At 40.2% G+C, this 15,290-nt stretch overlaps 1 protein-coding gene across 5 annotated transcripts in view; it reads right to left on the bottom strand.

Annotated features, from left to right (window-relative positions):
- ARHGEF28 (Rho guanine nucleotide exchange factor 28) overlaps positions 1 to 15,290 on the bottom strand; it is a 524,944-nt gene that overhangs the window by 411,259 nt on the left and 98,395 nt on the right. Inside the window, exon 1 of one of the 5 annotated variants that reach the window (XM_033929275.1) lies at positions 4,398 to 4,422. The exons of the other annotated variants lie outside the window; for them this stretch is intronic. The gene's annotated coding sequence lies outside the window, so the exon portion shown is untranslated. Of the gene's footprint in view, positions 1 to 4,397; positions 4,423 to 15,290 lie in introns of those variants that run through there. 5 annotated transcript variants of the gene reach the window in all.

Genomic DNA, 15,290 nt, shown 5'->3' with positions numbered 1-15,290 from the left:
ACCAACAGCATGGAAAAAATCAATCATCCGTCCTATTATTAAAGATAAGAAAATTAGCTCTGGAGATTTATCTAACTTCAGACCAATAGCAAATATTCCTTTTCTGGCTAAACTGCCTGAAAAAGTCATTTTTAATCAAGTTTCAGAATTTGTGGAAAAAACTAACGTCCTACATCCGAACCAAACTGGTTTTAGACATCACCATAGTACGGAGCATTCCTTGATTGGTATGACTACTTCCATCCAATATTTTCTAGATCACCACCAGTCAGTTCTATTGATTTCCATTGACCTCTCAGCAGCCTTTGACACGATCGACCACCAACTTCTTCTGAATAGACTTCAATCAATAGGCATTACAGACCAAGTACTTACTTGGTTTGTATCATATTTTACAAATCGTACTTCTTCTGTTTCTTTTAAAGATTCAATGTCCAAATCTTCACAGTCTACATATGGTGTTCCTCAAGGGTCTATCCTTTCCCCTTTATTATTTAATATTTTCCTTGCCCCTCTGCTTACTTTATGCCAATCAGTGGGTTTCCAGGTCTTTGCCTACGCTGACGACATCCAGCTTCTACACCCATTAGACGCTAACAAAACATCTGATATCATAGCAATCAACGAGAAACTCGATCAAATCTATCATTGGCTAGACTTAAATAGATTAGCACTCAATATAAAAAAAACTAATATGATGCTTTTTCCCTGGAAAGACAACTCATAGAAACATAGAAACATAGAAACATAGAAATAGACGGCAGATAAGGGCCACGGCCCATCCAGTCTGCCCACCGCAATGACCCTTCCCCACCTAACTCAGTGAATAGATCCCACGTATCTATCCCATTTGGCCTTAAAATCAGGCACGCTGCTGGCCTCAGTGACCTGAAGTGGAAGATTATTCCAGCGGTCAACCACTCTCTCAGTGAAAAAGAATTTCCTGGTGTCACTGTGCAGTTTCCCTCCCCTGATTTTCCACGGGTGCCCCCTGGTTGCCGTGGGACCCATGAGAAGGAAGATATCTTCTTCCACTTCGATGCGACCCGTGAGATACTTGAACGTCTCTATCATGTCTCCCCTCTCTCTGCGTTCCTCGAGTGAGTAGAGCTCTTCCCTTACTGCTCCCATTTCTATAAAAAATGTTCCCCTACAATTTGTTAGTAATACCAAAATTTTAGGGGTGATCTTCGATCACAAACTGAATTTTCATGATCACATTAGTAACATTATTAAAACAACCTTTTACAGATTAAGACAAATTCGATCAATCTCAAAATTTTTATGTTCTAAATATTCTAATTCATTCGTTGGTGATCTCCAGGATTGACTATTGTAATGCCCTTTTTAAAGGAATCTCTTTAAGTGAAATAAAACGATTACAGATCATTCAAAACGCTTCCATTAAACTTATAACCAAAACTAAGAAATTTGATCACGTAACACCCCTTTTAAAAGACGCGCACTGGCTCCTAGTCTCCCACCGGATAACATATAAGCTATGCATACTCACCTTCAAAACCCTTATTAATAAAACCCCAGCGTTTATTTACAAATTATTGATACCATATTCTCCAATCAGAACCCTGAGATCTAATGAACAGAATTTACTAACTATTCCATCCCTTAAGGTCATCAATACAAGACGACAATTTATTTTTTCTGTTACGGCACCTCAGTTATGGAACGCCCTTCCAATTTATTTAAGGGAAGAGCAGAATCTTGAGAAATTCAAAAGTAACTTAAAAACATTTCTCTTTAAAGATGCTTTTGATAATTAATGAAACTTACTGCAGCTCAGAATATTTTATTGTACTATATTATACTGTTTTTTTGTTATTCATTTTGTATTTTTCCTTTTTTGTTCTACTTTCCTATAATGATTTGTATTTCATCTCCCCCCCTTTCCTTGTGTTTTTAAGTTTGTAATCGTAATTTTTTTAATATTGTAAGTTAATATGTATTGTTCTGTTTTGTATTATTTCCCAGAAATTGTAATTTTAATTTGTTCATCGCTTTGAAATACGATTAAGCGATTAATCAAAACAATTATTAAACTTGAAACTTGAACTCGAGCACCGAGAGCAGGAGGACCACCTGGCCTGACCACGAGTCAAGGAGGAGACCGAGAGATTAGGTATAAAATTATTTGCTATTTTTATCAACACACGTGAAATACATTTGCCTAAATGTTTTTTATGATATATTATTCATTACTTTTATGTCTCAGTATTGCATTACATTTATATACTGTACATATCTTCTTATGTTTGTATATTTTTATACTTGGATGTCCTTTATTTGATTATGTTTTATTCACTTGTATATGATGGGATGATTTAGGTTATTTGTTTCTTTAGATTAGTTATGGTCTATTTTTATCATCACATCACCCTTCCACTATATTAATAAAAAGAAAGAGGTTACTGCCTATGAGTATCATAGTGTCATTAATAAAAGTTGAATAGGATATTATACTTTTAAATTATATTGAGCAAACTTAATCCATGCCAGTTTCAATAAAATATGTCCTCCGGCCTCTCACTACAGCTTTGAGTTCTCAAGCAAAGTTCTGGGCATCATCGTGGATTCCTCACTATCCTTCAATGACCACCTCCACTCCCTGGTAAAAAAAAAATGCTTCTTTAGCCTTCATATGCTGAGGAAAGTGAGATCCTGTTTCCATCAAAAACACTTTGCCGTCCTTGTACAATCCATCATCCTCTCCAGATTAGACTATTGCAACTCTATTTACTTAAGCCTAACTAAGAAAAGCCTCCTCAGACTCCAGCGGATTCAGAATGCTGCGGCTAAGCTTATTTTCGCAAAAAGTAAATTTGATCACATCTCACCACTTCTGTCCAAGCTTCATTGGCTTCCAATAATCTCCAGGGTCCACTTCAAATGTGCCTGCCTAACTTTCAAGATCCTTCATGGCATTATTCCTCCCATTATTCCACTATCTTGGAATTCCTCTAATCCTAATTCCACCAGATCCTCCCAAAAATTGAAACTATCCTTCCCTTCGACAAAAGGTATATCCCATGCAGGAAAACTAGGGACATCCCTCCCCTTTAGAATCACCGAGCTCTGGAACAACCTTACATCCCCTCTCCAAAATTCGAGCTCCTTACAACTTTTCCGAAAACATCTGAAAACTTGTTTTTTCTCAAAAATGTAACACCCCCCCTCTCTGTTACCCAAAACCCCCCTTTTTCTCCGTTACTCTCAACCCATAACCATCCTTTGGAGTTCCATTTTATCTTAGTCCTGTAAACCGTGCCGAGCTCTACAACCGTGGAGAAGATGTGGTATACAAACCTAAGGTTTAGTTTAGTTTAGTTTAGTTAGTTTTAATAATAAAATCCTAGTTTATTACATAAATAGAAAAATACATACTTGGGGCAATATTCATGTTTTGTGTGCGAGAGCTCGTGTGGACTTATGTTGTTGTAACTGGAGCCTTCTGTGATAACAGAAAACCAAAGGCAGATACTAGTATTATTATAAACTGCTTTGCTGCACTCTTAGTGCTAAGAGTGGTATAGCGCCTAAGTATTTTGCCAATTAACCCCCCTCTTTTACAAAGCCACGCTAGGTGTTTTTAGTGCTGGCCATGACGGTAACAGCTCATGAGTGTCGGAACTGTTACTGTGGCCACCGGCGCTAAAAACGCTAGCACGGCTTTGTTAAGGAGGGGGAAGTGAGGTGCCTAACTTTAGGAGCTACAAAGATAGAAGATGAAAAAGTGAGGCTAAATGGAAACAACCACAACGGAGCAATCCTCACTCGACAGGACTAAGTATAGGATGTCAAATGGGCTGAAAGTCATTTACATCAATACTTGACTCATTGCATTTGATAGAGGAGGCAATGATACGAGCCAAGTTAAAACATCTACACTGGATTTCTGTTTTGATGTAAATGACTTTGAGCCCATTTGCCATCCTATAGTTATGCGGGGACGGGTGGTAATGTTCGCAGGGACGGGTGGGGACGGAGGAGATTCCGGCAGGGACGGGTGGGGATGGGTGGGATTTTGGCGGGGACGGGTGGGATTTATGTCCCCGCGCAACTCTCTACGCTGAGGTAACTGCCTCAAAGCCCATAGGGATTTATAGGACTTTGGGGATTTTGCCATGGGGCTTTGTAAAAGGAGGGCTAAATTAGATAAAAATATGAATAGGTGAAGTGGTCCTCCCAAAAAGAGCAATAAGGGCTCCTTTTACAAAGCCATGATAGCCACACTCCCACAGCAAATGCACTGAAGCCCATTCAATTCTTATGGGCTTTGGCAGTAGCGTAGCGAGGGTGAGCGGTGGCTGGGGTAAGTGGCGGCCCCCTGCCCTCTTCCCATACCCCCGCCAAGCGCATGCACCCCTTCCCTTTCCCCGTACCTCTTTAACTCGCCCAGTGCAAGCACCATCTCCAACTTGCTGCCTGCACCAGCCTCGGCTCTCCCTCCGACGTCACTTCCAGGCATTCCCACCAAGACAGCGCTCAGGGCAGTTCATCCTACCTCCTACGCCACTAGGCTTTGGTGCTTTTACAGCTAGAATCGCTACTGCGGCTATGTAAAAGGGGCCCCTAAAATTACAAAGACTTACTTTTAAATGAATTGGTTTTGGCTGTGTACATCCTTATGATGCATTGTCTTTTACTTTGTACTTTTGTTCTATGAAGGGAATGAACGAGAGGCACGGCAACCACAAACATGTGAGAATAGTGGTGTGACCACAAAGGAACGAATCCTTCTCCCTAAAATTCAGAAGAAAACTAAAAACGTTTCTCTTCTATGAACTATCAGGACCAGAAACACAACAACCATCCTCCCAACCTTTCAACCAAGCTACTTGTCCTTACAGCCCAGCATATGATGTAAATTAAATTCAAAGTCAATACTGATTCTACAAATATTTATTTATTTATTCATTCAATTTTCTATACCGTTCTCTCAGGGGAGCTCAGAACAATTGACATGAATTTATTCAGGCACTCAAGCAATTTTCCCTGTCTGTCCCGGCGGGCTCACAATCTATCTAATGTCCCTGGAGCAATGGGGGAGATTAAGCGACTTGCCCAGGGTCACAAGGAGCAGCATGGGTTCGAACCTACAACCTCAGGGTAGCCTTAACCACTGTGCCACACACACTACTGATCTCTTGTCCACAAACAATTGTACTCATCACTTACTGCACTGCGTAATTGTTTTCTGTCATTCTCAAAGACAACTCACTTATCCCCCTCCTTCTCTAAAGTGTATAAATATGCAATGTACAATGTATTATATGTATGATAGGCTTGAATGATCACTGTAAACTTCCCCGTGCTCTTCATGGGTTTTCTTGCATTGTAAATCACCTTGAACCTATTTAGGCACAGCTTAATCCACAAATCAAAGATTAGATTAGAAAGTTGATCAAAAATTGTAACAAACAGAAATAAAGCACAGTGGAGACCAGTTCCAATCAAACAGGAGGAAACTGCCAGACAACAAAAAATGATAGTCTTGACATCCCGAAGTTACTGGGCCCTGCATGGTACACATTTTCTTTCAGCTGTTCAAGCTATCCTGGTATTCACAAATTATAGGTGATAAGACTACTATGAATACAGTCAATAATAAACCTCGACAAATATACCAGTTCAGAAATGTGTTTCGGGATATTAACCCCCAGATTCTATACTGTACATGGTGCCTAGAGTTTCATGCCCACATTTGTGTGCATGACCAAAGACGAATGCACCAATAAGTTCAACAATGATCCTTTTACTGTTTGGGTGCTAACCACCAATTATTGCTGCTAATTGGCACTCATTAAAATTTACGTGCTCATCTGGATGCATGCTATAAGGCATGGCGCCAAGCTCTACTAGCATATAACGCAAAAGGGGGCATTGCCATGGACATGTCAGGGGCATTCTGTTATCAGTAATTTAAAGATATAAGCGCCAATTTACTTTGAAGTATTACATTCAAAAAAACAAGGAGTCTGAAAAATATGCTTAAGTAGGAAACCAGGGTAGAGCTGAATGCAAATTCTTAAGTTTGCTTTAAAACTTGAACTTCAGTTACCCTTATTTTTAGACTGCCTACAGTACTTACAAGACAGTAGTACTAACTGGCACATTTCCTATTGTATGAAAAAGACATTGGGTCTTCATAACGTGCTACATAAACAGTTTCAAATATACATGGAACAAGGATCCACCTTGAGGCATTATTACATATTAAACAGTCTATCATAAATCTAAATAAACTAAATAATTATAGTTAGGGAAAGGAATTGGCAGCTATTTTGTGCCCCTTGCCCAAACCCTCTAAGCTTTTGTTGAGGTTTAAAAGAACACTAACAATAGCTGAGAATTTTTTTTTTTTTTTTGCATTGTCTCTTGGAGGTTTCCTTCTGCAGTTTTTTGTGGTCTCTTGCTAGGCCTCTAAGGTCAGTCATTGGACTACTATCCCGTTTCAGTCACATGTGTCTTTATGTATAGGGTTACCAGATGTCCAGGAAAACCCGGGTATGTCCTTTTTTCAGAGGACTGTCCGGGTTCCTGGATGGACTTTCCAAAACCTGGCAGGTTTTGGAAAGCCCCAACGAGCTCCAGCCCATGCTGATGCTCCAGCTCCAGCAGATGATGTCATGCTTGAGGCCCTCCAGACAAGGCCAAAGCTCATCGGGGAAGACAACGAGGCTTTGAAGGGGTGGGCTAGGGGCAGAATGGGGAGGGACTTGAGGTGGAACTGGGCAGGCCTGGAGGATGAACAAGGCAGGGATGGGAGAAGAATGGGGTGGGGCCAAGCATCCAGGTTTGTGAGGCTCCAAATATGATAACCCTATGTATTGTGTGATCAGACTTCTCTAAAGGGGTGAGAGTTGCCTCAGAAGCATTACACAAAAGAAAAAGGGCCACTGGCACTTTAAACAGGAAAAAAATGGCAGTTAATTCACCAGTGGCCTAAACTGATGTGGATAAAAAGACATCTCATAAAACAAAAAAAACAAAGGACTCCTTTTACAAAGGTGCACTAGCATTTTTAACGCACGCACCAGATTAGCGCGTGCTATAGCTTATGCTATCCGAAAAACTACCGCCTGCTCAAGAGGAGGCGGTAGTGGCTAGCGCGCGCTATTCCGTGCATTAAGGCCCTAACGCACCTTTGTAAAAGGAGCCCAAAATGTATCTTCAGATAAAAATATCTTTATTATTGACCTCCATAAAGTACAGATTTAGAAAACCTCTCACAAAGGAGCTCCAGGGATGGGTCCATGATGTCGGTGGCAAAAGGTGTTTAATCTTCTCAAAATCTTTTCACAAGAACACAGACCAGTGTAAGGGCCCTGATAGCTGGAAACAAAATTAGATCAGTCTCTCAGCAGACACAGAAAACTCAATGAAAAATGAATAAGGGAGGTTCAGAAGTAGTATAATTAAGATTCCAATTTATTTGATCCTCCCCAGGAACAAAAGTAGAGTACAGGGTTACGAAAACAAGGAGGCACAGAGCCCATAAAAAATAAGTCAGTTGTAAAAGGTATCAAGAATGTTCAAAGTGTCTACAGTTTATGGACCCTGCTGAGGCATACTCTACTCTTTTATTAGAGGCCAACAAAATTTCAGTTTTTGATTCAATTTCAGATTCAGCACTTAATCCAGCCCAAAATTCAGGTTTGTATTTCAGTTTAAAATGCCAGCATATTTTCAGCTGAAACTGAAACTTCCCCCCCCCCAACCTTACGATCACTCTCCATCTTCCCCTCCCCAGGAAAAGATAGGCTAGTCAGCGGCAGTGCCCTCCAGATATGGATCCAGACTCGCCCTCTCCCAATCTCACTCCCTTCCCCAGCGACAGCCCTCTCCTAGATCTATCTTTTCATTGGTGGGTATGGGGTGCAGGGACAACCCTACTCACTTCTGTGCATAGCTGGATCCAGGTGAAAATGGTTTCTGGCAGCCATCTTTACACTAGAACCGGTATGAACAAGAATGAATAAGGGGGTGGAGGCTCAGGAGGAAAGAGAAATTGCTGGAGGGGGGTGGGGAATCAGGTCCATGTCTGGGTTTGGATTTGTGTCTAGGAAAGGAGTGGGGTGCAACTCTTTGTAAATCTTGGGTCAAACATTAAGGATAAAATAGTTCTTTATTTTATAAAGGTTGCTGACCCCTGCACTATGGATGGATATTAAACTTGCTCAGTGTTTTCTTTACTCTCAGGGCTTTTAGTAGGCCACATTCTTTTTATTATATACTTCTCAGATGCTAGGCAGTCTTTAAGGCAGTGTATCCATTGCACATGTGCAGCCTCTTAGCGCTTCTTAATCAGAGATGCCCACACAGTAGGCAGCAGCGCACTGTACTGGAGGTTTTCAATGTTAAGACTCCAAACATCTTAATGAATTTTTACACATCTTTTGTCTTTCCAGCTTACGACGGATTGCTGATTTCATTTGTATTGGTAAGCACTTTGGCTCGTGATTGGTTTTTTTCACTATGGTTTACATGTGCACAGTTGACTAAATGGACTTTAGCAGAGGACGGCAATATTTAAGTATGGTCTTAGCCTGGAGCACACGGGTAAGTAGTTTTAAACACATGACTTAGTTCGGCCATTTTCCGGATTGTTTTTGGCTCCTATGGTCCTTTTGTTTTAAAGAATGTTTATTTTTCCTTCTGGTTTTTGATTCAGCGTTTTTCATAGAACACTCCCTTACACATGGTGGCACATACAGTCATGTCATCTGTATAACATAGGGCTCCTTTTACTAAGCTCTATGGAGGCGTTAGCGTCTAGCACGCACCAAAACCGCTAGCGCAGCTTAGTAAAAGAAGCCCATAGTCAAAGTATCTATGTTAAATTACATCTTTATCCTTATTCATTGCTTTTTAGTTTTGTTGGCACAGGTTCCATGCTTTATATCACACACAATGGCAAATGGCGGTCTTTTTTAATGCTTGTTTTACTTTAGATATACTTTTGGGTTTTTAATGCCAGCTTTATTTTAGATGTACCTATGCATATTTTATTTATTCATTTTTTATTATTCATGCTTGGATGATGATGTTTTTATGATGATTTTATGAGTTTTATTTGCATTATCACTATTTTCTGATATGCCATTTTGTTTTATTATCAATATTATTTTGCTTATGTTCATCTTTCATTGTGTTCTGTTTTACTACAGTTGATATATTGTTCCCTGAGGAAGGTGACTTTAGTTATCGAAACTTGGATCCTGGTTGGGACTTTCCTAGAATTCCACTTTTGGGATTTCATATGGTCTTTTTAAAGACCTAGGATCAGTTCTTTATTACTATTGCTTTGAATAAATGTGACTGTTGGTTGGTTTTGACATCTTTTTTGCCTCTTCTTTGTTCTGATCATTTTAACACCTAAAATTTCACATGAACTCAGATGACGACTGTACTGTTCTCATAATGAATACTCCATGCATTAGTAAACAGCAATCTAAACCAGTCCAATAGGGGTGGACTAACAGTGATCTGGGCCCCTAGGCAATAAGGGTCATGGGCCCTGAACCACCTATCAAAAATGATTTAATAGATAGAAGCTACAGGAAAGTGGGCTGCCTACTTTGTAGGCCTTTGAGCACTGCCCTATTGTCCCAGAGGTCAGTCCACTCTTTTGGCCCAGCCTCCAAAAGACAACTCGCTTTTTCTTGATTGCCACATGTTTATTGCAAATAACCAAAACAGATACATTATTGTATGCAAGTAGTTAAAACAAGAGTTCTGTCTAGGCAAGATGAGTCCTTGATACTGAACTCTGATCAGCTGGTTGCCAGACTGAAAGGATGGCTGCTGAGCGACTGGATGTTAAGCTTCAGAAGGTAAAGGATGCCTGACTGTTGACTGGATGGATGCGGATTCAGTGATAAAAGGATGTTAGAAATGGCGAAAAGAGGATACTTTTTCTAGAGGGAAACAGGGACAGCGGCTGTGGAAGCTTACACCTAAGATGGAGAATTTTGTTCTGCAGGGAGAGGAAAAGAGAATAGCCACAATACTACAGAGAGGCAGAGGAAATTACCAATAGGGTCAGGGAATGTATTTTGGGTTGAAGCCTGAACCTGGCAATTTTCCCAGTGACTGAAGGAAATGAGTCACATGCAAGGTATGACCTACGAAAACAGAGATTACAAACCCTACCAGGAAGTCACTGCTAGCTGGAACTACATCTTGTGTCCCTTCTTGATTATCTGCATAGAAACTACTGGAGATCTGTCTCAATACTAACATTGCTAGATTTCTCAGCAGCCTTCAACACTGTGGATCATAATATCAAGCTTACAAGACTGGCAGAAACAGGTATCTGTAGCACAGTATTTACATGGTTCAAATCCTATTTGTCAGACAGACAACAATCAGTTTTGTTCAGCAATAGCACATCATTACCTTGGGCACTAAATTGTGGTGTGCCACAGGCATCCACACTGTCTTCCATCTTATTCAATATCTACCTTAAGCCTCTGGCTGAGCCGCTTTGGACAATGGACACAGAATTCTATATCTATGTCAATGATGTGCAACTACTTATACCCATTGAATCAGATCTACCCATAGCCCTGAGTAAACTGACCACCTGTCTAACCGGAAGCCAGGAATGAGCAAACAACAACAAACTCTGCCTGAATCCAAGCAAAACAGAAATTCTTTGGGTTTCTAACACAAGTTGGCAAATACTTGACTTCAAAATATCTTTTAGGAAGTATGAAAGCTCCCTAAAATCACAGGTCAGGAATCTTAGGATACTTGCTAGACTCATCACTCTGTTCCCACAAATTCAAACAACCTTTAAAAATTGTCTCCATGATCTTTGGCAGCTATGAAATCTCTCTCCATATATTGAAAAGACAAATCTGACCACAGTGGTCCATGTCATGATAACATTACGATTAGACTACTGCAATGCCCTATACACTGGTCTAACCAAAAAGAATATGCATCAGCTGCAACTAATTCAGAATGCTGCAGCATGACTGATAGAAGGCTGCAAGAGGCGTGACTACATCACGCCCTTCCTGCACAAACTACACTGGATACCAGGACCTTATAGGTAACCCTAGTTATACAGGGGCTAAATCTCTGATTTTCAAGGTCATCAGACAAAATGACCCAGAATACTTAAAGAACAAGCAAGCCCTTTATATACTGCTGAGGTCGCTGAGATCCCCTCGAGAAGCACCACTATCTGTACCCTCAGCAAAAGAAATTGTATGATGTGATACCTACCAGCCAACCTTCTCAGAAGTATCCTCTATGCTCTGGAATTTACTGCCATACAGGCTATGTCTAACTCCAGACTACCTCTACTTCAGGAAGCAGGTGAAAGCCTGGCCATTCACTCAAGCCTTTAATATGAGGGTAAATCAAAAAGTAAAGGCAAAATATATTTAACAGCTTTAATAGAAGTAACTGTGAGCAACTAAGCATATCACCTTTCCACATAGACCCCATGCAAGATGATGCATTTGTTGTATCGTTCAACTAGCTTTTGCATTCCAGCACAGAAGAAGTTTTTCGGCTGCTCCCGAAGCCAGGTGAGCACCGCTTCCTTTATTTGATCATGCTTTGTCTTTTGCTTTCTGGGTCACAGTGGTGCACCCATGTCTCATCACCAGTGGCAATTATCTCCAAAATACTCGGATCTTCTTCATACCGTCTCAGGAACCGGGTCACAATCTCCAAACACTATTGCTTGTGCAGATCAGTAAGCTGTTTAGAAACTAATCATGTGCCGACTTTCCTGTATCCCAAGTCATCCTGCATTATGGCACATACAGATCCATAGTTGATATCCAAATTTGCAGCCAATTGAGACACCGTTATGTCAGTCTTCTTTAATCAAGGCAATGTGTGAGCGATGTTGATGGGCAACCAGAACAATCTTCGTCAATTACACCTGTTCTTCTTTCTTCAAATCTTTTTACCCACTCATAAACCTTTCATTGATTCATATGTCCATACTGAGTCAATATCTGACAGTGAATCTCCACAGGTTTCACTGTCTCTGCCCAAAGAAAGTGCACCATTGCATGTTCTTCTTCAATGGTCCAATCTCGTAACGGAACATCCATGTTTCTGATCTCGTGATTGCCAAACAATTAAAGGCCAAGCACTGTACTATGCATGAATGAACTATCCAACAGGCAAAGTACAAGTACATATGTTGCATTTTGCTAGTTCTGTAATTTAACAATTGCCATTAATTTTTGATTCACCCTCATACTTAGGGCGATTGACTATGCATTCATTCAGCACCAGGACTAGGATAAGCTGTATTATAGAAAAGCATTAGTGTTATATCTATGCTATCTGAATGTTATGATTTGTGCTTATTAGATGCTGCACAAGTATTATGTCTCCTTTTTAGTATGTATTATATCTCTCATTTGAATTTCAGTGCTGTTAATAAATATATTTTTGAAACTATTTCATAGTCATCCTATTGTTTCGATTTACTGATTTTAACTTTACCTCATTCATTGTATTTATGTATATATTTTGTCTTTTTACTATTGTTATGCTATTAACAAAATTGTAAGCTTTATGTTGAATTATACCCGCTATATACTTCCTTCGGTGAATCTCTTCATGAAGGCGGTCAATAAATCCTAATAAATAAATAAATATATTACTAAATATAAACATTCACCCACAATTGTGGGGACAGAATAATTCTTTTGCCTCCCCTCACTTATCCAAACCATAAATGCAACAGTGGTGGCACAATGTTATACTGTATATGTTTCTTTTCCACTCACAAACATCAGTTTCCAGCCTACCAGTACATTCACATAGGAGGAGAGGTAGGGCCTGTGAATGTTCATTGAGTCACAGGTCCAATTCTAGCTACCACTATTAGGCACAGGTCACAATGGAAGAGCAGAGAGAGAGAGTATGTGGGGTCCTAATCCCCAATTTGAGAAACACTGCTTTGGATCATGGGATATAATCTGGTCTCTAATCCTTCACTCCCCTTTCATATTCTTTTCAGTCAATGTTGTCTTTTACTGCTCAGAATATTTCCTTCCCTCCTCACCGACTGATCAGACCCTTCTTCTACAGTCATCACTTCGCAATACTGACACAAATGTTAATACTGTCTCAATTGGTCTATTGTAATTCCCTTTATGGAAGTATAACCATCCTCCTCATCCGCAAACTGCAACTGATTCAAAATACGGCAATACGTCTAATCTTCAAACTGAAAAAATTTGACTCCCTATCGCCCTATTTCAATACACTTCACTGGCTGTCAATCACTGCACATATTAAATTCAAAATATCATGCATAATGCATCACATCTTATATGCAAGCTCAGCTGAACCTCTCAAACCTCTTCACCAATTCTTTGACCAATTCAGTCAGAAACATCAAGAAACTTCTTCTGATCCTCCCATCTCCTAAAGGAATAAAATACAAGTGCACATTTAACATACTTATCACCTACTTCGATGCAAAGATCTGGAACAGCCTCCCGATAGTCATCAAAACAGAACCTTGTTATCTCAAATTTCGAAAGAAACTAAAGACTCTCCTCTTCAATGCAATATATTCCATTGACAATCAGTAGCTTGTTTTAACTCTTCCTTTCCAATGTAAATTGTACTTCAAATATCTCCTCAATACTTCCCTGTAGAGAACTTTACCCCTCCCTCCTCCCTTGTTATATCTCCTTACACCCATTTCTTCTATCTTTTGCCCATCATTTGAATTGGACGTCACCTTGAACCTATGTAGGCATAGAGCAACTCACAAATTGTAGATTAGATTGGATTAAATTAGATGTCCAGGAAAACCCAGATATGTCCTCTTTTTAGAGGACTGCTCAGGTTTCCGGACGGATTTCCAAAACCCGGCAGTTTGTCCGGGTTTTGGAAGGCCCTGAGCTCAGAATCGCATCTGGAGGGGCTCCGAGCAAGCGCGGATGTGACACAATGATGTCACACACATGGTAACTATACGTGATTGACATAGCTGGTGCAGTTTCCAGAATTTGTGCCTTTACCACATCTACATTGGAGTGGCCCTAATGGTTAGTGCCTGAAGAAAAGGGAAACTCTGAGCTCAAGCTGAGTCACAATCAGGCACACAAGTTATTTACCTGCTCAATCTAAGCTGTACCTGAGCCACTGCAGTGTGAAATGACATGACCAAGGCTCCGAGGAATGGAAATAGAAAACAGAGGATATGAACCCTGGCACCTGAGGTTTGCATCTTTTCCCTCTAAGCACTATATTACTAATTGTATCTGTTTCCTGGATTATTTACTACTACTGCTATTTATCACTTTTATAGCACTGAAAAACATACTCAGTGCTGTACAATTAACATGCAATAGACGGTCCCTGCTGAGAGGAGCTTACTATCTAATTGGACAGACAGGACATATAGGGGTTGTGGAGTTTCTTGTAGAGAGAATGATAGGATGGACATAGGTCATTTTATGGTGGGTGGGAGTTAGGAGTTGAGGAAAACTATGCACATACGTTTACACCTACTTAAAAGAGATTAGGCTCTTATCTTGCTAGTATCTTTTATAGTAGATAGGTGTGTCATTCTGATTTTAGCTTATTTTGTACATACTAAAGGAATTTAGATAAAGCCAAGATAAGGGGAAATCTGAGGTATGCTCTTTGCTCAACTTGAGAAAGTGACCTTCAGCCTGTAAAAACTGCATCTTCCCTGCACATTACAGACACATTAGCACATTAAAATACCAGCATATCAGTTCATGAACGTACTTCCACTAGAAGTGACACGAGGCATGGCAGCAGCTTCAATATTCCAGTTATAACAGCATTACCCGGACGGATCCCAATTGAATGGTTTCATTCTGAATTTCTCAGGCTACTGTTCTGCATTTAGGGGTCAATTCTAGAAATGGGCATTTCCATTTTGTGCCCAGATGTCCTGTGATGATAGCCTATTTTATAATGGCTTCTGGGTATCCAGATTATGTTGTAGAATACTAGCATAACCTGGTATCATTACAACTCACGACACACAGTTACACCAGTCATAGGCTCGGCGTAACTGCAATCTGGAGATGAAAAATGTATCTGAATTCAAGAAAGCTTGGGTATATTGGATCTGTAAGGGAGAGGAAGGGATAGTAAATGGCATGGATAGGCAGACAGGATAGACCAGTGGTCTCAAACTCACAGCCCAGGGGCCACATGCGGCCCGCCAGGTACTATTTTGAGGTCCTCGGTATGTTTATCATAATCACAAAAGTAAAACAAAAACAGTTTCTTGAGCAAAT

This window comes from Geotrypetes seraphini, chromosome 1 (assembly GCF_902459505.1).
Source record: "Geotrypetes seraphini chromosome 1, aGeoSer1.1, whole genome shotgun sequence".
NCBI lineage: Eukaryota > Metazoa > Chordata > Amphibia > Gymnophiona > Dermophiidae > Geotrypetes > Geotrypetes seraphini.
Note: the sequence above shows the minus strand (reverse complement) of the source record. Positions and strands in the feature narration are given on the sequence as shown.